This window comes from Henckelia pumila, chromosome 1 (genome assembly GCF_033568475.1).
Source record: "Henckelia pumila isolate YLH828 chromosome 1, ASM3356847v2, whole genome shotgun sequence".
Taxonomy (NCBI): Eukaryota; Viridiplantae; Streptophyta; class Magnoliopsida; order Lamiales; family Gesneriaceae; genus Henckelia; species Henckelia pumila.
In genome coordinates, this window is record NC_133120.1 from 146,915,749 (window position 1) to 146,942,708 (window position 26,960).

Below are 26,960 nucleotides of genomic sequence, written 5' to 3' on the forward strand. Positions count from 1 at the left end.
GTAAGAAACATAGAGATGTTCGAAGCATGCAAATGGATATTCATACGATGAATGATCGAACTACCCTATCCGAACTTTCCAAGTGGTTATCACTTATCGAGTGGATAAAGTCCGCAGTTTTGGTTGTACACCATTAGTCCTTACTACTTGAAACATCATTGAGACTCTATATGCTAGTACTGTGCTTTGACTCATTTACAGACTCTATTGGGGTCATCAGGTGTCGGGATTGGGTACAGTTACAACACATATAGGAGTCGATGCTTTGTTGTCAAGGATTCACCACATACTTGCGAGTGTGGATATCCTATGCGATCTGAGGAGATATTAGTGTGACGAATCTCTGGCCAGAGTACATGATGTGTTTTAAGAAATGGTTTCTTAGTAGCACATGCGATGTCACTATTTGATCTTCAAGATGTATTGCATAGTTATCGAATCTCGAACGACTCTCGATTTACCAATGGTTGTTGATTCGATCGGGATATATGGATGAAGGGACCGTACTGTAGCTAACCAAAATCTATTGGTTCTTGCAGGCACTATCAGTGATACCTAGGGAATCATGGGGCGATGTTTCTAGGCGCTCTTATCATGATTCGATGGGAAAGTCGGAAATTGTTGTTCCGAGTCACAAGGAGTTGTGAGCCCACGGCTAGCTGTATCCCTGAACCATTGAGGGTCACACAGAGTAATGGATTTTTAATCCCCGTTGAGATAGTTAAATTTAAAGAGTTAAATTTAATGAACAAAGAAGTGGGACTTCTTATTTAAGAGTAGAGGAGTAAGATTTCCTAAAATGACATAGGGATGGGCATTTTTGGAAATCACTGAATTCTGATTCAGAAAAATTTATCTTGACTTTAAAAGGTGCAGAAATGGTTTCTGTGAACATTGGTAAAATCGGTTTATCAATCAGAGTCACAATGAATTTTATATTAATTTCTGAACATGCCGGCTTTGCTTGTCAGGCTTGAACTTATGACTAATGGGCCCTAAGCTGTTAGCGGCCTACATTATAAATAAGTTATTGCAGTACAGAAATTACACACAACAGGTCACAATTTTCGAAAAACCCTAGTTTTCTCTCTAAAAGTGGCCGCCCCCCTCCCCTCTGCTCGGGAAAAATCCAGCCAGTGAATTTTGAATTACAGTCTGGTTTAACGGATCAAATTCGTTAATTCTCTTCGTAGAAACTTCTGATAGATTTTTTAGTGCAATCTATCAGAGGGATTAAATCTCTGTTCGTGGACCTGATTGAAGAACAGTTCGTCCATCAGTTCCAAGGATATACAACAAGAGCAGAGTAATCTGTTGGTGTCCATAATCTCGATTCGAGATTGAAGGTAAAAATTTATAATTGTTATTTAATTTTTACACACACAATTTAATCGTAAAGTTTTGATACCCATTATGGAATCGTTCCATACAAAAATTTTTAAACTTCCACTGCACCGGGTATCAATCTTGATTGATCTGATCGCCGTTCTCCAACAGATAGATCATGAGGGCTTTTCAATGTATCATAGGATCAAAATGAATAGACAATTACATCAACACACTCACAATTGGTCAAATGCAAAGAATTCTAGTGTGTGCGTGTTTCGATGAAAAATTCATACTCAGTTAAAGTGTCAATTGACAGTCCATACGCAAAATTCTCGCAACCCCTCTCCACTAGTATATTGGGCGACTGTGCTTGGTCAATAGGTCTTAATTAGCTTGTAACGTTAGGCTTGGCTTATGGCTACAAATGAAGGAAAAGTATTCAAAGAGGAAGTAAATTATGCTCTTTTTCTAAAATACACTCCTTTTTATTCGTATTTCAACCTCTTTGCACTTCATTGATATTCAAACCTTTTATTGCTTTTCACCAACTAATTTTCTTTTTCTTTTTCTTTTCACCACTTTCTTTTTCATTTTTTTTCTATCCCCTTTTACTACAATCTTTTGTTTTCAAATTTCTATCACCACACCATTCCATATTCACAATACAAAGTAGGAGCATAAAATAATTTTGACATTCAACTTACTCTCTTAAGGGTCCGTTTGATACGTAAGATGAGATTATTAATGGAAAGATTAAAAAAAAAGATAAGTAAAATGATATTTAATAGTTGTGATAAAATTATTTGTGTTTGGTTGGGTTTTTATTTTCAGGACTAAAATTAGTAACACATTTCATATGACAGAATTACCCCTTCCCCACTATCAAATTTACTTCCACACAGCCAATCACTCATCCTGCGTCAGTCGCCTCTACCTCACCTTATGAGTTTGCATAGCATCTCTCGAGATCTTCGATTTAAAATCTTAGCGTGATCCCCACCAGACCTATGGAATGGGTGAGTTATAAATATTTTGAGAAATCAATTCAAATCTCAGTCATAAATCTTCGGTAATTTTTTTAAATTTTGAACTTCGTAAACAATTGGGTGGGAAAATATTTTCTTTTGGAGAAGCTTTAAGTAACTCTTTTCGAAGAGGTAAGCGATTAGGGAGACTTAAATTTGCGGATTTTTTCAACAAATATTTAAAAACGCAAAGTTAAAAAAAATATTCTCAGGTGAAGGTTAATATTGGAAAGAAGAGTCGTTGTCTTTGTTACTGTATAAATGTGGACTAAGAATACCTTCTTAAAAGAAGGATTCCAATCTGCCGTTTTCACGCATGCACAGTGTAATTTTACCGGGCCCGAGAGATATCCTTTGTGCGTTAAAAATCCAGTCAAACGTTGGAATAATAGCTAATCTTGCCTCTATCACCCTTACCAAACAGGGCCTAAAGGTAGGAAATAGTGTTTAGGCTATAGGTAGTAGTTGTAGGACCTTGAAACAATGCCGAATGGGGGGTTTACCACATGTTTACACGCATGCCATTTGTTTTTCAATTAAGCGCAAACAAGGTACTAGGGTAAAATAATTCAGTGGGTGGCTTGAAAAGCTCAAACGATATGCAGAAAAATTGCCTACATCATTCCTAAGTCACAGTTTACCCGTATTGCGCCTCGAGGGTTGTCCGAACTTGTTCTAGCATGTCTCAATTCACCGTCAATTCATACAAATTTCAATCAGTGCAGAAAAGAGAAATCATCAACAGTAAACGATGATCTTGCACAAAGTTCAGAACTACACACCTCATGTGCTCATGTATACGTGAAAGCTCAACAGGGAATCTAAGGATAATTCACGAAAAAAAAACTTTAAGCCCAAACATGCAAAGAATGCCTCAACCCTATCTATGTTTATATGTTTCAAAGTTCAGATTTAAGCATAATTCATCGAGTGTATAAGAGTTCAATCGTCTATTTGGTTCCATCAGTTCAAAATTTTTGTTAGATAGGGATGTGATTCAGGTACTGATCAACAAAAAGAATTCTTCATCATTGGCCAGACTACCATTTCTTTCTCAATTCAATACGAATGCAACACAATGATATGATAATATCATGAACGAAATGCAACAATGCAACAAAACAAAAGAAATGCATGAATGCACACAGAATGCATTAAACACCCCCCCACACTTAAACTACGCATTGTCCTCAATGCTCGAGAACGAAACGAACAAAAAAAAAACTAACCAAAAAAAAACAAAAAAGAAACAGGAATGCAATGCAATGCAAAGAAAAGTAAAACAAGACTCCCCTGGTTTAACGGTTAGCTTTGTTCTCCTCTTCATGCTCGGGAGGAGGGACAGGATCGACGAATGGAAACTCGAAAGGTGGTGGGAATGGAACAGCCGGTGGAAGCGTGGTAGGGTCGATCCCGAGCCTCTCAGAAATGCCACGACAAATGTAGTCCAAGGCCTGAAGATTCGAAGTTGTGGCTGCATTGAATGCATTTTGGTGCTGGGCGCATTTGGCCAACTCCCTAACAGTGACAGTGGTAGTGCGGAGGGGGAGCGATATAGGGCGTACGGGATCGTGGACCGCTACAAATTGGTTATCAACCATGAATTAGCTCCTTCGATAAGCCAGCTTTGCATCGATAGCCGCTTTGTCAATGGGCCGTTTTGGTTGCAACCATTCTTCGTCGGGTCGAGGTTGCACACCGGCGTGCAGGCACAACTGTGTGATGATCATCGGGAAGAAAAGACCCGATGTCCTGGTAGTGATCAAATGCCGCATCTGATCGTGAATCACTCGTCCCACATTGACTGGAAAATTAAGATCAAGAGCGTAGAGTAGCGCGACACGCTCAATGTGAACTTCACTCGTGTGGGAGATGGGCATCATACGGTGGGTGACGTAGGAGTACCAAGTGGCCGGACCCATCTGTAGGTATTTCTCCATAAAGCATTTGAAAGTGACAGGGTCCAGCCAGGCAGCCCCGACAAAGCATAATTGTTGAAGGACCTCCTGCAAATCCGGGTCGAGGGCGATGCTTTGGTTCAAGCTATCATCAACGGCTGGCGTCTCCAATAGATTATTCAGATCTTTGGGCATATAAGAAACCAAAATGCCTCTAACGAAGGCCTTACTATCCATTTGCTCCGCAGCGTTAGCATAAAATTCCCTAACAATAGGGACAATGGCCGGAGACGGTTGTGTACAAAATGTTCCCCACCCACGGTTCAAGACTTGGGCGGCCACTTCACTCTCATGAATATCAAGATCAAAACCCCTCTCAATAATAGGGGAACGATGGAGTTTAGCATGATCATACCTATACCGAGCCGTTTGGTTGACGACTCGGCCGACGAGGTTGAGTGAAGCGGGTGCAGCCTTTGTTCCATGGAGAGAAGATTCGTCTATCTCTCTATTGCGTGTCGGGCCCATAATGTCGCAAGAATTGCAAGAAAACTTGACAGGGGCAATTTGTCAAACACGTGGTGTGCACCAAAATTTTCGGCGTTCCTTAGCAAAATATGGTGATTGAAAAGTGGAGATGAGAGAAGGGGTGATGATTTCAAGCCGTAGGATGATTCCTGCAAGATATGAAGAACAATTGGTGAAATTTGAAAGAATTCAAAATTTGGGGATTTAGGGTTCTAGGTAGCCGAGGGAGTAAGTGAGGGGAGAATGAGAGAAAAGAAAAGAAAAGAGGGAATATATTGCAAACAGGGGAGCGCGCTCGATCCTATGAGTACGCAGGATCGAGCGCGCTACTTAAAAGTCAGGGGCAGTAAGTTCGGGATTTCTGCGTGCTCGATCCCATGAGTTGCCAGGATCGAGCGCGCCCAATAAAATTTTCGGGGCAGAGAGTTGGGGAAAAAACGCGCGCTCGATCCTATGAGTACGCAGGATCGAGCGCGGCATATCTTCAGTGAAACTTTTTGTAATTTTTCAAAATTTTCCGAAAACCAAGTAAAAATAAAGCAAACAAAAAACAACTAAGTTGAAATAAAAACTAAAGGAAAAGAAATGCTGGGTTGCCTCCCAGTCAGCGCCTTTATTTATGGTCGTGGGCTTGACTAAATGCTGCGATTTACTCGCATTTGGCAGAGCATCTAGAGTGATATCATGCTCGTCTCCTCCTACATGTGCTTGGACTCCTTCATAATAGTGTTTAAGCCGGTGGCCATTGACCTTGAATATTTTGGATGTGTCCAAACTTTGAATTTCGACTGCACCATGGGAAAAGACAATAGTAACAACAAACGGACCATTCCAACGTGAACGCAACTTACCTGGAAATAGTCGAAGTCGTGAGTGATAGAGTAAAACTTTCTGACCGACTTCGAATTCCATCCTAGAAATCATTTTGTCGTGGAATGCCTTTGTCTTGTCTTTGTAGATCTTCGAACTGGCATAAGCATCATTGCGGATCTCTTCTAATTATTTCAACTGTAGCTTCCGGTGCTCGCCGCTCGCATCCATCTACATGTTAAAGTTTTTGATAGCCCAATAGGCTCTATGCTCCAATTCTACTGGCAGATGGCATGGTTTCCCAAAAATCAACCGATATGGGGACATTCCAATCGGCGTTTTGAACGCGGTTTTGTAGGCCCACAAAGCGTCATCCAGGCGCAAGCTCCAGTCCTTCCTTGTAGGATTCACGGTCTTTTCTAGGATGGATTTGATTTCTCTATTCGAAGCTTCAGCCTGACCATTGGATTGTGGGTGGTATGCGGTGGAGACCCTGTGCGTCACATGGTACTTCTTTAGCAAACTGGCCACAGTGCGATTGCAGAAGTGCGTTCCTCTATCACTGATGATGGCTCATGGAATCCCAAACCTAGAGAAAAGATTATGCTTGATAAACTCTGCAACAACTTTAGAATCATCAGTACGGGTGGCCTTTGCTTCCACCCATTTCGAGACATAGTCGACAACAAGTAATATGTAGATAAATCCATACGAACTTGGAAAAGGTCCCATGAAGTCGATACCCCAAACATCAAATATTTCACAAACTAAAATGGGTTGCTGGGGCATCTTCTTACGTTGGGAGATATTACCTGTCTTTTGGCATTGAGTGCACAACTTACAGAACATGTAAGCGTCTCGAAATAAGGATGGCCAAAAAAATCCGCAATCCAACACCTTTCGCGCTGTCCTTTTTTCTCCAAAATGGCCACCACACGCATGAGAATGACAAAACGTGAGAATAGGAATTACCTCACTCGCAGGTACACATCGACGTATAACTTGATCAGCGCAGTGTTTCCACAAGTATGGATCATCCCACACATAATAATTGGCATCGATTCTCACCTTGTCCTTTTGTGCCTTAGAAAATTCAGAAGGAAACCCTTTAGTAACTAAATAATTGACGATATTTTCGTATTAGGGTAATTTGGCGCTTGCTGAAAACAATTGTTCATCAGGAAACTCTTCACGCAAGTTCAGCTCCTCATCGATATGAACTAGGCGGCTCAAGTGGTCAGCGACTCAATTTTCTGTCCCTCTTTTGTCCTTGATTTCCACGTCAAGTATTATCCATCTTATTAGCCTTGGTTTTGCCTCCTTCGCCATAAATAAACAAAGAGCTGCATGATCAGAATAAACAATGACTTTAGCACCAAGTAAATAAGAGCGAAATTTTTCTAATGCAAAAACTACAGCCAATAGCTCATTTTCAGTGGTGGAGTAGTTCTGTTGTGCATCGTTTAGGATACGCGAAGCGTAGTAGATAGCATGTGATTCTTTCCCAACTTTTGGGCCTAAAACTGCACCCACAGCATAGTCGCTGGCATCACATATGATCTCAAATGGTTGGCTCCAGTCCAGTGGTTGGATTATTGGTGCAGATGTCAATGAGTCTTTGAGTTTGTCAAAAGACATTTTACATGGGTCATCAAACTCAAACGGAACATTTTTTTGCAACAATTTTCACATGGGGGATGCAATCTTGGCGAAGTCCTAAATGTATCTCCAGTAGAAACCTACATGGCCAAGAAAAGAACGCACTTCCCGCACACATGTGGGATAAGGGAGAGATTGAATAATATCAATTTTTGCTTTGTCTACCTCTATTCCCTTAGATGAAACGACATGACCCAACACAACACCTTGCCCAACCATAAAGTGATATTTTTCTAAATTTAAGACTAAGTTGGTTTCAACACACCTCTTAAGGACAAGAGCAAGGTTAGACAGACAGTTTTCGAATGAATCACCATAGACAGTAAAATCATCCATAAAAACTTCTAAGATATGCTCAATGAAATCTGAAAAGATAGTAACCATACACCGTTGGAAAGTGGCCGGTGCATTGCAAAGTCCAAAGGGCATTCGTCGATATGCGAAGGTGCCAAACGGGCAAGTGAATTTCGTCTTTTCCTGATCTTCTGGCGCAATAGCAATCTGAAAATAACCAGAATACCCATCAAGAAAACAATAATAAGGATGACATGCTAAACGTTCAATCATTTGATCAATAAATGGTAAAGGAAAATGGTCCTTTTGGGTTCCAGCATTTAACTTCCTATAATCTATACAAACCCTCCACCCATTTTGAATTCGGGTGGGAACCAATTCATCATCCTTGTTCTTCACCACAGTTATCCCGGTTTTCTTGGGTACCACTTGGACTGGACTGACCCACTGACTGTCAGAAATCGGGTAGATGACTCCAACTTCGAGAAGTTTTAAAATTTCAGCCTTCACCACCTCCATCATCGGTGGGTTCAACTTTCTTTGCGGCTGACGTGAGGGATTCGCTCCTTACTCCATCAAAATTCTGTGCATGCATGTAGAAGGGCCAATTCCCTTGATGTCTGCTATGGTCCATCCGATAGCAGTCTTGTGCTCTTGTAATACCTTGACTAATTGTTCCTCTTGGTCGGCTTCCAAACTATTGGAGATGATGACGGGTAATGTTTCTCCTTCTCCAAGGAAAACATACTTGAGATGTTTTGGGAGTGTCTTTAGTTCGACCACTGGTGCCTGCAAAACAGATGGAAGGCGCCTAGTATTAGAAATTGGTGGTGATATATAAGATATATTACCTGACTGAGGTAGCTCAGGAGCACTGTTCAAAATTCCCTCAATCCCTTTCACTTCTTCGCTGAATCCAATTCCATCATCCTGCTGAATGGGTGCAACAATAGCCACCTCTAGATCATCTTTTCCTGCATGCTCACAATAATCTTGTGCCAAGTAATCCACAATATCAACAAAAAATACACAATCATCACTGTCAGGAAATTTCATGGCATCATAAATATTAAATTTCACAACCTCGCCATCAAATTCCATAGTGAGTGTGCCACTGTGAACATCAATTTTAGTCATGGAAGTTTTCAAGAATGGCCTACCTAACAAAATAGGACTACTATGACCACCGTTTTCCATGTCTAGCACATAAAAATCTGCAGGAAATACCAAGTCATTTATTTGTACTAACACATCTTCCACTATTCCTCTAGGGTATGCATTAGACCTATCAGCTAACTGAATAACAATTCCCGTTTTATTCAATGGACCAAGTTTCAAGGATGCATAGATAGAATATGGCATAACATTGATTGATGCTCCTAGATCTAACATGGCCTTCTCAAGTCTCACATTCCCTATAGTGCATGGGATAGAAAACATACATGTATCCTTGCATTTTGTGGGTAATTTTCTTTGGATCACAGCAGATACGTTCTCACCAAGCTCCACTTTTTGACAGCCCTTCAATGTCTGTTTCCTTTTTGCTGTGCATAATTCCTTCAAAAAATTCGCGTATCGAGGTACCTGCTTAATAGCATCTAGCAACGGAATATTCACCTCACATCTACGAAAAGTTTCATAAAGATCCTTTATTATTTCATCTTTTTTAGACTCCTTAAGTGCTAAGGGAAAAGGGGCAACAGACTTATATTCAGAAAGTGGAGGAAACTTACCTCTTGGCGCTTCTTCCTTGGATGCTTCTCCATCAGTCAATTTCGGCTCTTCTTGCAGCTCCTCTTTGGCTGAAGTATTCACTTATTTCTCCTTGATCTTCAACTCCTTCCCATTCCTTAGAGTGATTGCAATTGCGTTCTCTCTTGGGTTGGGAATGGTTTGAGATGGTAAAGCATTGGAATGCTGTGCTTCTAACTTATTGATGGCGGTGGCGAGCTGTCCCATCTGGGTATTCAAGTTTTGGATACTTGCTCTTGTTTCCTGTTGAAAAGTTACAGTATTAGTAGCAAGATCCTTACCAATATTTTCAAGAAACTCACCTGGATTTGGAATCTGAGGATGCTGCTGTTGTTGAGGATACGGTGGCCTATAAGCTTGATTGTGCGGTGGTGCTTGAGGCCCAGATTGATTTGCCTGAGGGTTCCCATATCTCAAATTTGGATGATCCTTCCAACCAGGATTGTATGTGTTGTAATAAGGATCATATTTCTGCTGCGGTGGTCCAGGAAATCACCCAGTAGCATTGACCTGTTCAACCGATTCTTCTTGAAGTGTGGGACACATATTAGTAGCATGTCCCACTGCAGCACAAATCCCACACGCCTTTGCAGCCTGTCCATTCCCTACAGCCTTTTGACGCACAAGAGACATCAATTCAATTAATTGTTGCTCAAGGGAAGAGACATTTACCTCATTGTTCTTTTTCAGTACATGCTCATTCCTGATGGTGCCAAATTTTTGAGAATTGGGAGCCATGTTCTCAATTTACTTTCTCGCTTGTACCGGCGTTTTATCCATAAAAACGCCTCCACTTGTTTCATCTAGCATACTCCTATCATGAGGTAACAAACCTTCATAGCATAATTGAATTAATTTATTTTCACTTATCTGGTGTTGCGGACAGCTAGCACAAAGCTTCTTGAACCGCTCCCAATATTCGTGCAGTGATTCCCCTGAGTATTGCTTGATTCCATAGATTTCCTTCAGGATGTTCGCAGCTCCAGAGGCTGGAAATATTTTTCCAGAAAGATTCTTTTCATCTCCGTCCAAGTTGAGATAGAACCAGAGGGCAAGTAATATAGCCAATCCTTAGCAGCACTCTTCAAAGAGAAAGGAAAAGCTCTCAGCTGAATCTGCTCCTCTGTCACTCCATGGGGTTTTATACTCGTGCAAACCACGTTGAATTCCATCAAGTGTTTATTCGGGTCCTCACTTGCAAGACCATGAAAAGTAGGTAATAAGTGAATCAATCCAGATTTAAGTTCAAAAGTGGCATTATTTTCTAATGTAGGAAAATTAATGCATAAAGGTTGTTGATTGGGATCTGGAGTACCCAATTGTCTAAGACTCAGGTTTGCATTAGCAGCCATCTCTTTTTCTGGAAAAGCAGCTCGAGCACCTTCCTCTTGCTGTTTCCTACGAAGTTCTCTCCTTCGCCTGTGCAAAGTCCTTTCAATCTCCGGGTCATAGAGAAAGTCTTCTTTAGCAAAATCACCTGAAAGCATGAACGAGAGAAAACTAGAAACGAAGAAAAGAGAGGAGAGTGAGATTAAACAAAACAAAAAGAAAAAGAAATAGAACACAATAAATTAAACACCGTTCCCCGACAACGGAGCCAAAATTTGGTAGCGCTAAGTCGCGTCATGCCCAAATTACTCAACTCAATCAGATAACCACAAAAATGTAGTAGTGTGAGTAGGGATCGTTCCCATGAGTAAAGATAAATTTAACGTGTTCTAAATAAACTAAAGGGGATTTTTGAGTTTGGAAATTAACTACTGGAATTTCAAACAAATAAAATTAAATATTATTTCTATCATGCAAGATTGAGAATTAAACTGGAGAAATCAATAAGAGACAAGCCTTGGTATCGGCCGACTGCACCCTTGATATTCATTCATTCAATCATCGATTCCCTAAAAATAATTAATCCTATCAAATATTCATCATTGAAAATCAAATTTCTGTTTCACCTTTTCACCTTAATTTTAATTAATTAGAAACCAGCGTTCTAAATTAACCCTTACCAATAAATTAACCCAGATTCCAGCGATCTAGATTTAAATATAAGGTAGCATTCAAATGACTAAAACTGACGAATCTAGACAACACAAACACCAGCGGTTGTACTTAGCCTAGTAAAAATTTGACCCTACGATTTATTAAATTCAACAGAAGAAAATATCAAACGTAGTTACTTCGCAAATTAGTTAATTCAAACAATTACGGATTTGAATTCTAATTTAGCTATAGTTTTCATAACAAAATCCTAAGATGGCCAATCCTAAAATATTGCATACAAACATGAAATTAAACAGATCAACTATCGATACTCAATAAGAATTAAACACTGAAAATCAAATCTCATGAATAAAAAACATCAATGTTTCGTCTCTCTCAACCAAGTATAAAAGTTTAGCTACAACGATTCATCAAAAACTCAATAAAAATTCAAAAGAAAGGAAGAAATCTTGAGAGAGAGTTCGAATAACAAAACCTAGCCTCCAAGGAGATTGTAAAAGTCTGATAATAATCCCTCAAAAACGGAATAAAAGCCTAATAAAAACTAGAGTCCAAAATAAAAGAGTTTCCAAAATTACATATTTTTTCCCGAACAGACTAGCGCGCTCGATCGCGTGAGTACGCAGGATCGAGTGCATAAAAAATAGCATACCCACTGTTTTGAATTTCCTCAGCCGCGCTCGATCGCATGAGTTCCTTGGATCGAGCGCATGAAAAATGCATCGCCTAATGCCTTGATTCTTCAGAAGCCACGCTCGATCCTGTGAGTATATCCGATCGAGCGCATGACACTTTGCAGAAAATCTAATTTCTTCATGAAACTTGATAATTCCTACACATTAAACCCGAAAGTAGATTATGTAGCCAAATGCATGCATAAAAACAAAATTAAGATAAAACACGAACAAAAACAATTAAATGAATGCAAACTACTAACAAAATAACATTAAAATATGCGAACAAAACACGACTATCACACAAGTCTACTATTCCTAACACTGGAATAACCAAATCGCTCTGGTTTCAACACACCTATACTCGATAGCCAGACAATAACTATTAGTATTCTATTGGAACCATCACGCGCCTTACTACTGACAGCTACCTCGTACACCGGAATTGAATATTAAGGTGAACTAAACCCAAGAATGCTCGTGATCTATTAGCCTAGATCATTCTCATCCCATGGAAAAATCCTACGCTCAACATCTGAAAATATCAGATGGTACTTAGCGCTATCCTTGGAATTATCCCATCTTACCTACTTCATTCAAAATGAACGCCATGGCTCGTCGAGTCCAAGAATTTAATGAATCCCAAAGATTTCCACAATCTTCGGACACTCTCTGATTATATCCCTCTCTAAGATTGTGCAACAATTTAAGATTGAGGTAGCCTACTACTATGTCCCACCTGGAATCACCACCAAGTGTACACTGCATAAGTTGTGCTTCCTCCACGCCTCAAATAGTCATGTACAATCCTTAACATCTGATATAATCCACTACTGACGAAATCAATCATCATGGAGAAATTATCCTATTCGAGTCAAAGACTCGAAACAACATCCCCTCCAGTACTTGGGATAACTCCTATCACAAGGAAAACCCTTACTCGCAACTCTGATGACAACCTCTAATCATAGCTTGTAGAAATCCATCTACCTACTAGATTGATCCCTCTAGCAGTATTCCATAGGCTAAAACTACCTGCTCAGAGTATACGCTCGTCAAGGAAATCCCTCCAAGACTGGTCCTCACAGCATAACATTCAAACTAATATCTCTGACAAAACCTAGACGATATCTAAAAATTGATATCAAACCTGATATCTACTCTAAGGTCATACCACGTCGAGACTGTTACCAAAAATCTAGACTGAGTAGCCTTCCCACCACCATCCCCTGAAGCACAAAGGCTCCCAGGTAACCTTTGAAGTACAAAGACTCCCAGAGTAACACTGGTATAGGGTCGCACCCTATCACGTCTAATCATGGTCATAGTCCACAACTCTTGGCATATACTCAACCTGGCATCCCGATGAAATATCTGTTGGAACACGCGTTCTTTGATCACATGGATATGATACCCGGAGCAGCGGAAGTTTAAAAAATTTTATTTTTCGATATGGAACGATTCCATATCGTGGGTATCAAATCCAAATGATTAAAATATTACAAGTAAAAATATAAATTCACAATTAAATATTTTTACCTCTTCAAGCTAAGGCTTGATTATGGACTCCAACAGAATTTAATCTGCTCTTCTTGTAAATCCCGGGAAACGATGACTATCACGATCAACCTCCGGAATTAAGTTCACGAATAGAAAACTAAAACCCTCTGATTGATTGCACTAGAAATCAATCAGATGTTTATCGAAGAGAATAAACAGATTTGAACTGTCAATTCAGAATGTAATTTTTCACAAAAATTACAGACTGAATTATCTCAAAAAAGAGCAGAGGAATTCGAAAATTCCCCTAAAACTATTATGCAGTATTTTTGAAAATTGAAAGAGTGAATGCTATCTAATTTTCGAACACTACACATGTATTTATAGATAATTTCTAGACTAGATTAAGTTATAATTGTATTAGGACACTAACTCCTTAGGGCCCACAATCCATAACTTAAGCCCAACAAGCGAAGCCTGTTATTATAGAAACTAATATAAAATTCATCGTGACTCCGATTGATAAATTGATTTTACCAATGTGCACAGAAACCATTTCTGCATCTTTTTAAGTCAAGATAATTTTTCTGAATCCGAATTCAGTGATTTCAAAAAATGTCCATCCCTATGTCATTTTAGGAAATTCCACTCCCTTTTAGTTAAGAAGTCCAACTTCTCTTTCATTAAATTTAACTCTTTAAATTTAACTATCTCAACGGGGTTTAGTAATCCATTACTTGTGTGAACTTCAATGGTTCAGGGATACAGCTAGCCGTGGGCTCACAACTCCTTGTGACTCGGAACAACAATTTCCAACTTACCTATCGAATCATGGTAAGAGCGCCTAGCAATATCGCCCCATGATTCCCTAGGTATCACTGATAGTGCCTGCAAGAATCAGTAGATTTTGGTTAGCGTACAGTACGGTCCCTTCATCCATATATCCCGATCGAATCAACAACCATTGGTGCATCGAGAGTCGTTCGAGATTCGATAACTATGCATTACATCTTGGAGATCAAATAGTGACATCGCATGTGTTACTAGGAAAACCGAGTAACCTAAAACACATCATGTAATCTGTCCAGAGATTCGTCACACTAATATCTCCTCAGATCGCATAGGATATGCACACTCGCAAGTATGTGGTGAATCCTTGACAACAAAGTATCGACTCCTATATGTGTCGTAACTGTATCCAATCCCGACACCTGATGACCCCAATAGAGTCAGTAAACGAGTCAAAGTACAGTACTAGCATATAAAGTCTCAATGATGTTTCAAGTAGTAAGGACTAATGGTGTACAACCAAAACCGCGGACTTATCCACTCAAAAAATAATAACCACTTGGAAAGTCCGAATAGGGTAGTTCGATCATTCATCATATGAATATCTATTTGCATGCTTTGAACATCTCCATGTCCATTACCAATGAAACGTGGTACTTGGCATCACAAATGCTAGTCTCAATCTCAAGCGATCCTTATCCTTATTAGCGGATGGCTCAATTGACTAGGAACTGTTTAGAATATACAGTGACTATAAGATGTGTTTCATAATAGTGATCTCTCTTTATTCACTATCTCATCTTACTTACACTATAGTATATTCAAGGTCTTTATCAAAACAACAATACTATATCACAATATAACAATATGAAGAAAGACAAAGAAAATGCCATTAATGAATGTAAATTATATTAAAAAAAGATTGTTTATACATAGAGTCATAAAAGCCCTTAACCACAAGTTGGCTAACCGGACACCCACTCTTTCAATCTCCCACTTGCCCTAAAGCCAACTAGTCATACTACGTAGTCCCATTGCTTTGCGATGTTTGTCAAACAATGGTCCTGGCAAGGGCTTAGTAAGTGGATCAGCGATATTGTCTGTATTGGCCACTCTCTCGACAGTGATGTCTCCTCTTTCCACAATTTCCTGGATGATGTGGTATTTCCTCAGTACGTGTTTGGATCTTTGATGAGACCTTGGTTTCTTTGCCTGAGCAACGGCACCAGTGTTGTCGCAGTACACCGAAACTGGACCAATAGATTCAGGAATTACGCCCAACTCTTGGACGAAATTCCTCATCCAAACGGCCTCTTTAGCAGCAGCTGATGCTGCAATATATTCTGCCTCAGTGGTGGAATCCGCTGTGGTGTCCTGCTTGGAACTCTTCCAAGAGACAGCACCACCATTGAGCATGAATACAAATCCAGAGGTTGACTTCGAGTCATCCATGTTGCTTTGGAAGCTAGAGTCGGTATAGCCTTCCAATTTCAATTCTCTTCCTCCATAAACCATGAATATATTCTTAGTCCTTCTCAAGTACTTAAGAATATCCTTCATGGCTTTCCAATGCATTTGACCGGAGTTGGCCTGATATCTGCTCGTGACACTCAGAGCAAATTCTACATCCGGTCTGGTAGATATCATCCCATACATAATACTACCTATGGCTGACGCATATGGTATGTGTGTCATTTTCTCTATCTCTTCGTCAGTCTTGGGACACATAGACTTGGATAGAGAAACTCCATGACACATAGGTAGATGTCCTCTCTTGGACTCATCCATAGAAAACCTTTTCAATATGGTGTCGATGTAGGTTGCTTGAGTGAGTCCTATCATTCTCTTAGATCTATCTCTATAGATCTGTATCCCTAGACTATAGGAGGCCTCACCCAAATTCTTCATCGAGAATCTACCTGATAACCATATCTTTGTTGACTGCAACATCCCTACGTCATTCCCAATGAGTAGGATGTCATCAACATAAAGCACTAAGAACGTCACCGCATCCTTAACTACTTTCTTGTACACGCACGGTTCCTCCGGGTTTTTGATGAAACCAAAGTCCTTTATTGTTTCATCAAATTTCTGGTTCCAACTTCTTGATGCTTGTTTGAGACCATAAATTGATCTCTGAAGCTTGCATACCTTATGCTCGCTTCCCATGGATGTGAATCCCTCGGGCTGCATCATATAGATTTCTTCCTTAATGTTTCCATTAAGAAATGCAGTCTTCACATCCATTTGCCATATCTCATAGTCATACCATGCTGCTATGGCAATAAGGATTCTTATGGACTTGAACATTGCGACTGGTGAAAAGGTTTCATCATAGTCAACTCCTTGTCTTTGAGTATAACCTTTTGCTACCAATCGTGCCTTGTAGGTTAGTACCTTGCCATCAGGCCCAAGTTTTCTCTTGTAGATCCATTTACACCCTATTGGAACAATTCCATCGGGAGGATCTACTAAAGACCAAACTTGGTTTGTATGCATCGAGTCTATTTCCGACTGCATTGCATCAAGCCATAAATTTGAATCCGCATCAGAAATTGCTTCCTTGAAGTTTCTTGGATCACATCCAATGTCGGGTTCACTTTGATCCCCTTCAAGAAGAAGACCATATCGAATAGGAGGTCTAGAAGTCCTCTCGGATCTCCTAGGTGTAGGCGTGTCCACTGAAGGTTCTTGAGGTGTGGGATCGTTATTTTGTATCTCAGGCTCTTCACGAATTTCTTCGAGTTCCATCATCTTGCCTTTCTTATCTAATAAAAACTCCTTCTCCATGAAGGTGGCATTCCTCGAAACAAACACTTTTGTTTCAGTAGGATGATAGAAATAATATCCGATTGAATTCTTCGGATATCCTACAAAATAACATAAGGTGAATCGACTATCCAACTTATCTCCCACTGTCTGCTTCACGTAAGCAGTACATCCCCAAATCCTCAAGTACGAATACTTAGGAGCTTTGCCATTCCATAACTCGTATAGAGTTTTATTTACTGCTTTGGTGTGAACATTGTTCAACAACAACACCGCCGTTTCAAGTGCATAGCCCCAAAACGAAGGAGGGAGCTCAGTGAAGCTCATCATAGATCGAACCATGTCCAGCAAAGTTCTATTGCGACGCTCCGAGACACCATTTAGCTGAGGTGTCATAGGAGGAGTCCACTGAGAGAGAATCCCATTCTCTTTTAGATAGCTCAAAAACTCGGTACTTAAGTATTTTCCACCTCGATCCGATCGAAGTGCTTTAATACTTCTACCTTGTTTGTTTTCTACTTCAACCTTGAATTCTTTGAACTTTTCAAATGATTCAGACTTATATTTCATTAAATATAAATACCCATGTCTAGAATAATCATCAGTAAAGGTAATGAAGTATGTGTGACCAAATTTAGTACCGATACTAAATGGTCCGCAAACATTTGTATGGATCAAATCCAACAGATTTTGACTACGCTCAGTTTAAGGCCCGGGATTATTTAATTTTAATCCGAAAATATTTAATTTGGGAATATTTAGAGTTTAGAATTAAATTCTAATATTCTTAAATGAATAAGGATTGAAATTGAATTAAATCGCTTTTCCGGGGACTGAATTGCAAATAGCCAAAAGTTCAGGGACTAAACTACAATTTGGCTAATATTTATCTAAAATTACACTTACATTCATCCATTCTCACGTGAAGCATCAGACAAGAAGGCAAAATCACGGCTGAAACCTTTAGAGGCCATTTTTGCTCCGTAAAAGCTCCGATAACTTGCGCTCCGGTTGTCAGAAATTCCGAATAAATATATATCTGCGATCACCGCTCCGAGACCTTCATTTTGGTACAAGTTTTATTCATCTTTATCAGACTTTATTTTTATGTTGAAGATGGAATTTTATGATTTTAAGATATAGTCATATATGAGCTGTACCGATTGTGTATTCGCAGACGGTTCGGAAAAAGACTATCGTTCGGATTTTATATGATTTTAGCAAGCAAAATTCGAACCCTACCTTATCTGATTATGATGTTTTTGATGGTATTGAGATGATATTATAAGTTATCTTGATTGTTGTATTGATTTGGATATTGTTTGGATTGCCGGTTTTTAGCCGTTATGCCGTCGATTCGAAAAATGTCAAGACTTTGATATTGTTGATTGAATGAAACATGAAGTGGAGTTGAAATCTGATCTTGTGAGATTGTATACATATCATTTCAGATCTTAGCACAAGATTGACGACTCGAGAAGTAGTCTTCGAACCGTGACAAAGTTGAAGCAAGGTTTGATAGCATTGCAATTGAGATTGAGTTGAGAAATTGAGCAACCTTTTGATATGGTGTATCATTGATGTCATTGCAGATTTAAAGTACTTTCAGACGTGCTATCGAAAGGTATAAATGACAGTTAATCCAGATGGGATAGAATGCTCGAAATAGCTATTGTTTTGAGTATTCCCTTGTTAATCACATACTTAGTTGTTTATGTGTTTTTATGTGATTAGATGTTTTGATTGCTTTGCTTGCTTATTTGATTAAGTGTTCAAGGTGTTTTATAGCATTTAATGCATACAGAATATGTTGCATTCATCTTGAACTCCAGCCCAAAAAGCACAGAGGGTTGAAAGGCCTAGAGTGCATATGACGTTTAGAGGGCTGTAGTTGAGTGGCACGGAATGTAGACTTACTTACAGAGCCAGAAGACTCACTATAATTGCACCAAAGTCAGAGGAAATAAAGTATTTGACTTCACCTCGATTGGTGAGTTGGTGTTCGTTAAATATTTTATTTCCTCGGGATCCCAAAGAACTTATATCCTATTGATATCAGCTTGATAGCCTCTTTTGTCATATGCATTGCATTCACGTTTATTATCTCGCTCTTTATGTTGTTTATACTAGGATTTTATTCTCACCGGAGGTATCCGGCTATTGCTTTGTTTTGTATGTGTGCATGACAATAAGTAGGACAGGAGCTGGTCAGAAAAGACAGGGATAGCTCGAGATAAAGTCTTAGCATGTGAGGACACGGGTTGTAGCAGCAAGACATGTACTTTGAGTGGATAAACATGTTAGAAAGGATACAAGAATGTTGTATAAGTTGTTAAATATATGTGTAACTTGTGTAGGAAAGCTTATCAGATGTTATTAGATTGCATGTTTATTATTTTGGAGCTTGTATCAGAGTATGTGGATGTATGTTTCAAGTTTGACAGCAAAAATCTTTCCTGCATTTTCTGGAAAATGTAGTCCGCTCGATCGGTAGAAGTTCACCGATCGAGCGAGGGCCTTATTTTTCAAAACAGGGGGTTGAGTTTTCTTGGCCGCTCGATCGGTAGAAGTTCACTGATCGAGCGAGGCCAAGAATTCCCTGAACCCGAGAATTTCTAGTTTGAGCTCGCTCGATCGGGCAACTTTCGCCGATCGAGCGAGACACTGTAATTTTAAAAAAAATAAAAAAAAATTTTAGCTCTTGGATCTTTATATTCTTTGTGTACTTGATTCATTGTTATGTATTATAAATTGCCCTAAGATAAGATTAGCAACCCGGGTCCCCACAACAGGTGGTATCAAAGCGTAAGTTTTTGGATTTAGTTAGAAGTTGATGAGCGGGGTAGATTGAGTCTGTCTGATTGTTTGATATTACATGAGATTACATGTTATATCTGATTATGTGCATTATATGCTAGCATGCTTTATATTGAAATAATTATGTGACTGCATGATTATGTGCTTTTATTGCTACTGCATGCTATATATGCAATTGTATTCCAGATTATCCTCAGTCAGAACCTGAATTCTCATGAGAATGCATGAGAATGCTTATCAGAGAAGGATGGAATAAATTGCTGCATATGATATTGTTTATTCACTAATCTGTTTGACAATCAGATATGCCTCCTCGTAAAGCACCGGCCACTAGATACCCATTAGCGGTTCCTCAGGCTGAACCAGCACCAGTACCACCGCCAGTTGCTGAACCTCAGAATGCACAGGGAAGTACATCTGCTGACCCTATGGATCCTACTGCTACACCAATGGAGACTTTGTTGAAGAGATTTCAGTCATTCAAACCGCCAAAATTGAAAGGAACAGAAAACACAGTTGATTGTGAAAATTGGTTTGAAGATATAGAACAGCTGTTTGAATCACTTGATTATACCGATGATCATCGTATCAGATTGGTAATACATCAACTTCATGATGTTGCCAAAAGTTGGTGGATTACTACAAAATGGGCATTGGAACAACGAGGTACGATTATCACCTGGACTGTCTTTAAAACTGAGTTCTATCAACGTTTCTTTCCAGTCTCCTACAGGAAGGATAAGGGTGCTAAATTTGCCAATCTAAGGCAAGGCAACTTGAATATCGAAGAGTATGCGGCCAAATTTTCAAGTCTTTTGAAGTTTGCTCCACATATCGCAGCAACTGATGAAGCAATGGCAGATCAGTTTATCAATGGCCTTAATCCAGATGTGTTTACCTTGGTGAACAGTGGACGACCTAATACTTTTGCTGACGCCTTGAATAAAGCTAAGGGAGCAGAAGCGGGGTTATTGAGACAAAGAGGAGCACCGTTTATTCCACAGCCATTACCACAGCCTGTAACAGCATTAGTTCCACAGAATCCGCCACAGTTTCAGCAACCATCTCCCAGATTTGAGGGAGGAAGCAGTGGCAGAAAGGATTCTAGATTCAGGCCTAAAGGGAAGCAATTCAAGAGGGCAGGCAGTAGTTCTTCCAGTTCTAGTGGCCAGAGACAGTTTGGTACAGGGCAGAGAACTGGTGAGTCAGGAGTGTTTTGTGGGAAATGCGGTGGATGACATACTATTGATCAGTGTAGAGGTGTGTTAGGGAATTGTAATATTTGTCGTCAACCAGGTCACTATGCCAAGGTATGTCCCCAACGAGCTATGGGTGAAAGTTCTTCTCGACCAACACCTCAGGCAGAAAGGCAATCAGTGCATTCATTCCAGCCTCAGCAATAGACCAGAGAAGGAGGAAGCCAGACTTTTACTCAACCTCCTAGGAAACAGGCTCGAGTATTTGCACTTATTGAGGAATAGGCACAGGCAGCACCTGACGATGTCATAGCAGGTAACTGCTCTATTTATGGTTATCCTGCCTATGTTTTGATAGATACAGGTGCATCACATACATTCATCTCTGAACAATTTGTTATGATGCATTCTTTATCGTCTGAGCCATTGCCTACTGTTGTTTCTATTTCATCACCTTTGGGTGAAGGTATTATATCTGTTCGAATGATTCGAAATTGTTCTTTGCAATATGACGGGAATGTGATTGATATAGATTGTATAGTACTTGGATTATCAGATTTTGATTGTATTGTCAGTATAGACATGTTAACTAAGTACAGGGAGACTATAGATTGTTTCCAGAAAGTGGTCAGATTTAGACCAGAAATGGCATCTGAATGGAAATTTTACGGTAAGGGTTCTCGAGCCAAGATCCCTTTGATATCTGTGTTATCTATGACCCGTTTATTGCAGAGAGGGGCGGAAGGATTTCTTATTTATGCAGTTGATGTATTGAAATCCAATCCAGCAGTAACAGATATTCCAGTGGTGCATGAATTTGCTGATGTATTTCTTGATGAAATTCCTGGTTTACCTCCAGCCCGAGAGATAGATTTCAGTATTGATTTAATGCCAAGTACACAACCAATATCCAAAGCTCCTTACAGAATGGCACCTATTGTTGGAGAACTGCGATCAGATCAATCAGAATTGATACCCGGTGCAGCGGAAGTTTAAAAATTTTATATGGAACGATTCCATAATGGGTATCAAAACTTTACGATTAAATTGTGTGTGTAAAAATTAAATAACAATTATAAATTTTTACCTCCAATCTCGAAGCGAGATTATGGACACCAACAGATTGCTCTGCTCTTGTTGTATATCCCTGGAACTGATGGACGAACTGTTCTTCAATCAGGTCCACGAACGGATAATTAATCCCTCTGATAGATTGCACTAGAAAATCTATCAGAAGTTTCTACGAAGAGAATTAACGAATTTGATCCGTTAAACCAGACTGTAATTCAAAATTCACAAACTGGATTTTTCCCGAGTAGAGAGGGAGGGGGCGGCCACTTTAGAGAGAAAATAACTAGGTTTTCGAAAATTGTGACCTGTTGTGTCTAATTTCTGTACTGCAAAAACTTATTTATAATGTAGGCCGCTAACAGCTTAGGGCCCATTAGTCATAAGTTCAAGCCCGACAAGCAAAGCCCGCATGTTCAGAAATTAATATAAAATTCATCATGACTCCGATTGATAAACTGATTTCACCAATGTGCACAGAAACCATTTCTGCACCTTTTAAAGTCAAGATAAATTTTTCTGAATCCGAATTCAGTGATTTCCAAAAATGCCCATCCTATGTCGTTTTAGGAAATCTTACTCCTCTACTCTTAAATAAGAAGTCTAACTTCTTTGTTCATTAAATTTAACTCTTTAAATTTAACTATCTCAACGGGGATTAAAAATCCATTACTCTGTGTGACCCTCAATGGTTCAGGGATACAGCTAGCCGTGGGCTCACAACTCCTTGTGACTCGGAACAAAAATTTCCGACTTGCCCATCGAATCATGGCAAGAGCGCCTAGCAACATCGCCCCATGATTCCCTAGGTATCACTGATAGTGCCTACAAGAACCAATAGATTTTGGTTAGCGTACAGTACGGACCCTTCATCCAAATATCCCGATCGAATCAACAACCATTGGTAAATCGAGAGTCGTTCGAGATTCGATAACTATGCAATACATCTTGAAGATCAAATAGTGACATCGCATGTGCTACTAAGAAACCATTTCTTAAAACACATCATGTACTCTGGCCAGAGATTCGTCACACTAATATCTCCTCAGATCGCATAGGATATCCACACTCGCAAGTATGTGGTGTATCCTTGACAACAAAGCATCGACTCCTATATGTGTTGTAACTGTACCCAATCCCGACACCTGATGACCCCAATAGAGTCGGTAAACGAGTCAAAGCACAGTACTAGCATATAGAGTCTCAATGATGTTTCAAGTAGTAAGGACTAATGGTGTACAACCAAAACCGCGGACTTTATCCACTCGATAAGTGATAACCACTTGGAAAGTCCGGATAGGGTAGTTCGATCATTCATCATATGAATATCCATTTGCATGCTTCGAACATCTCTATGTTCCCTACCAATGAAACGTGGTACTCTGCATCGCAAATGCTAGTCTCAAACTCGAGCGATCCTTATCCTTATTATCGGACGGCTTAATCAACTAGGAACATTTTATAATATACAGTGACTATAAGATGTGTTTCATGATAGACATCTCCATGTTCTACCACATCTTACATACACTATAGTATATTCAAGGTCTTTATCAAAACAACAATAGTATATCACAATATAACAATATGAAGAAAGATAAAGTCATTGCCATTAATAAAAGTGTAAATTATATTAAACATAAGATTGTTTATACAAAGAGTCATCAAAGTCCTTAGCCACAAGTTGGCTCACCGGGCACCCACTCTTTCATCTATTGAATTGAAGGAGTTGAAGGATCAACTGGAAGCTTTGTTGGCTAAGGGGTACATTAGGCCAAGCGTTTTACCTTGGAGCGCTCCGGTACTGTTTGTACGAAAGAAAGATGGTTCCATGCGCTTATGCATTGATTATCGGCAATTGAACAAGGTAACCATCAAGAATAAATATACATTGCCTAGAATAGATGATTTGTTTGACCAGCTACAGGGTTCAACTATCTATTCTAAGATTGATTTACGATCCGGATATCATCAATTGAGAGTACGAGATGAAGATATTCCTAAAACTTCTTTCAGAACAAGGTATGGACATTATGAATTTATCGTCATGCCTTTTGGTTTAACCAATGCTCCTGCAGTATTTATGAGATTGATGAATAGGGTATTTCAGAAATACTTGGATGACTTTGTCATTATTTTTATCGATGATATCTTGATCTATTCCAAGAATGTACATGAGCATGCTGAACATCTCAGAATCAATTTACAGACGTTGAGAAATGAGAAATTATATGCCAAGTTATCAAAATGTGAATTTTGGTTGCAGAAAGTTGTGTTTCTTGGGCATATTATTTCAGGTGATGGGATTTCAGTGGATCCAAGCAAGGTCGAGGCTGTCCTGAATTGGCCTAGACCTACATCAGTGCCAGAAATACGGAGTTTTATGGGCTTAGCAGGGTATTATAGACGTTTTATCAGAGATTTCTCTAGCATTGCGAAGCCTATTACACAATTGACTCAGAAAAATAAGCCGTATGTCTGGACTGAAGCTTGTGAAACTAGTTTCTTGGAGTTGAAGAAAAGGCTTACAAGTGCACCTATCTTGACAATTCCATCAGGTACGGGTGATTTTGTTGTATATTGTGATGCTTCTCACAAGGGTCTGGGTTGTGTGCTTATGCAAAAAGGTCATGTTATTGCTTATGCTTCAAGACAGTTAAAGCCACACGAGACTCGATATCCTATCCATGATTTGGAGCTTGCCGCTATTGTCTTTGCATTGAAGATATGGCGACATTATCTTTATGGTGAGAAGTTTGACATCTTTTCTGATCATAAAAGTTTGAAATATTTGTTTTCGCAATCAGAATTGAATATGAGACAGCGTAGATTGCTTGATTTATTGAAAGATTTCGATTGTGATATCCAATATTATCCAGGAAAATCTAATGCAGCTGCAGACGCCTTAAGTAGAAAGGTATGTTTTTTATCCTTTTCTACGATAGGTGTATCTCAAATGGTGGAAGATTGTTGTATTTCGGGATTAGTATTTGAAACAGATATGCAACCTATCCGTGTTTATGCTATTAAAGATGAGCCAGAACTTTTGATACGAATCAAATAAGCACAGAAAGTGGATCAGAATATTCAGAAATCAATTGCTATAGTCAGATCTGGACATCAATCTGAATATAAGGTCAGTGCTGATGATGTTTTATATGTGAATAACAGACTTGTTGTTCCAGATGTTTCGGACTTCAAACAGCAGATATTGAAAGAAGCTCATAACAGTCGATTCAATATTCATCCTGGTGGCAGAAAAATGTATAATGATCTGAAGATGCAGTATTGGTGGAAACAGATGAAGTCAGATGTGACTGAATTTGTATCCAGATGTTTGAATTACCAACAGGTAAAAGCTGAACGAAAGAAGCCAGGTGGTCTATTACATAGTTTATCAGTTCCAGAATGGAAATAGGATCACATTTCCATGGATTTCGTTACACAGCTGCCACGTTCATCCAGAGGGTACGATGCCATTTGGGTGATTATTGATCGTTTGACGAAATCAGCATGTTTTATTCCGTACAGAATGATGTACAGACATGATCAGATGACAGAAATCTACGTCAGAGAAGTGTTAAGATTACATGGTGTGCCTAAATCTATTGTTTCAGATCGAGACCCTAGATTTACATCACACTTTTGGCATAGCTTGCAACAAGCTCTTGGTACTCAATTGCATCTGAGTACAGCGTATCATCTTCAATCAGATGGACAGTCAGAGCGGACTATCCAAACACTTGAGGATATGTTGAGAGTTGTAGTACTAGACTTTGGTACAAATTGGCAAGATTCATTACCACTTGTAGAATTCTCTTATAATAACAGCTATCAGACGAGCATTGAAATGGCTCCTTTTGAAGCACTGTACGGAAAGAAATGCAGATCACCGTTGTATTGGGATGATATCTCAAACGTACCAGATGTTGGGCCAGATATGATCCGAGAAATGACAGAAAAAGTGAAGCTTATACAGAAAAGAATGAAAACAGCTCAAGACAGACAAGCAAAGTATGCAAATATCAGACAACGACCTCTATCTTTTGATTAGGGAGACAGAGTTTTCTTGAAGATTTCTCCGTTTAGAGGTACAGTCAGATTTGGCAAGAGAGGAAAATTATCTCCGCGTTTTATTGGTCCGTATGAGATTATTGAGAAGATAGGCGATCTTGCTTATCGACTCGCTCTTCCTTCATATTTGTTTGGTATTCATGACGTATTTCATGTCTCTATGCTACGAAAGTATCAGCCTGATCCTTCCCATATTCTTCAGCCTGATGAAGCTGAACTTGACGAGACTCTCAGTTATTTTGAGCAGCCTATTCAGATTCTTGATCGCAAAGACAAACAACTAAGAAATAAGACGATTCAGTTAGTGAAAGTTTAGTGGAGTCGACATGGCACTGAAGAAGCGACTTGGGAGACGGAGTCAGATATGAGACAGAGATTTCTAGAGTTGTTTCATTGATGTGAGTTCTTATTCTGCTTTCTGTTCTTTCATTCTCTTATGTGTATACAGATTGTCTATACAGCTTGCTTATGATTTCGAGGACGAACTCATGTCTTAGTGGGGGAGAAATGTAAGGCCCGGGATTATTTAATTTTAATCCAAGAATATTTAATTTGGGAATATTTAGAGTTTAGAATTAAATTCTAATATTCTTAAATGAATAAGGATTGAAATTGAATTAAATCGCTTTTTCGGGGACTGAGTTGCAAATAGCCAAAAGTTCAGGGACTAAACTGCAATTTGGCTAATATTTATCTAAAATTACACTTATATTCATCCATTATCACGTGAAGCATCAGACAAGAAGGCAGAATCACGGCTGGAACCTTTGGACG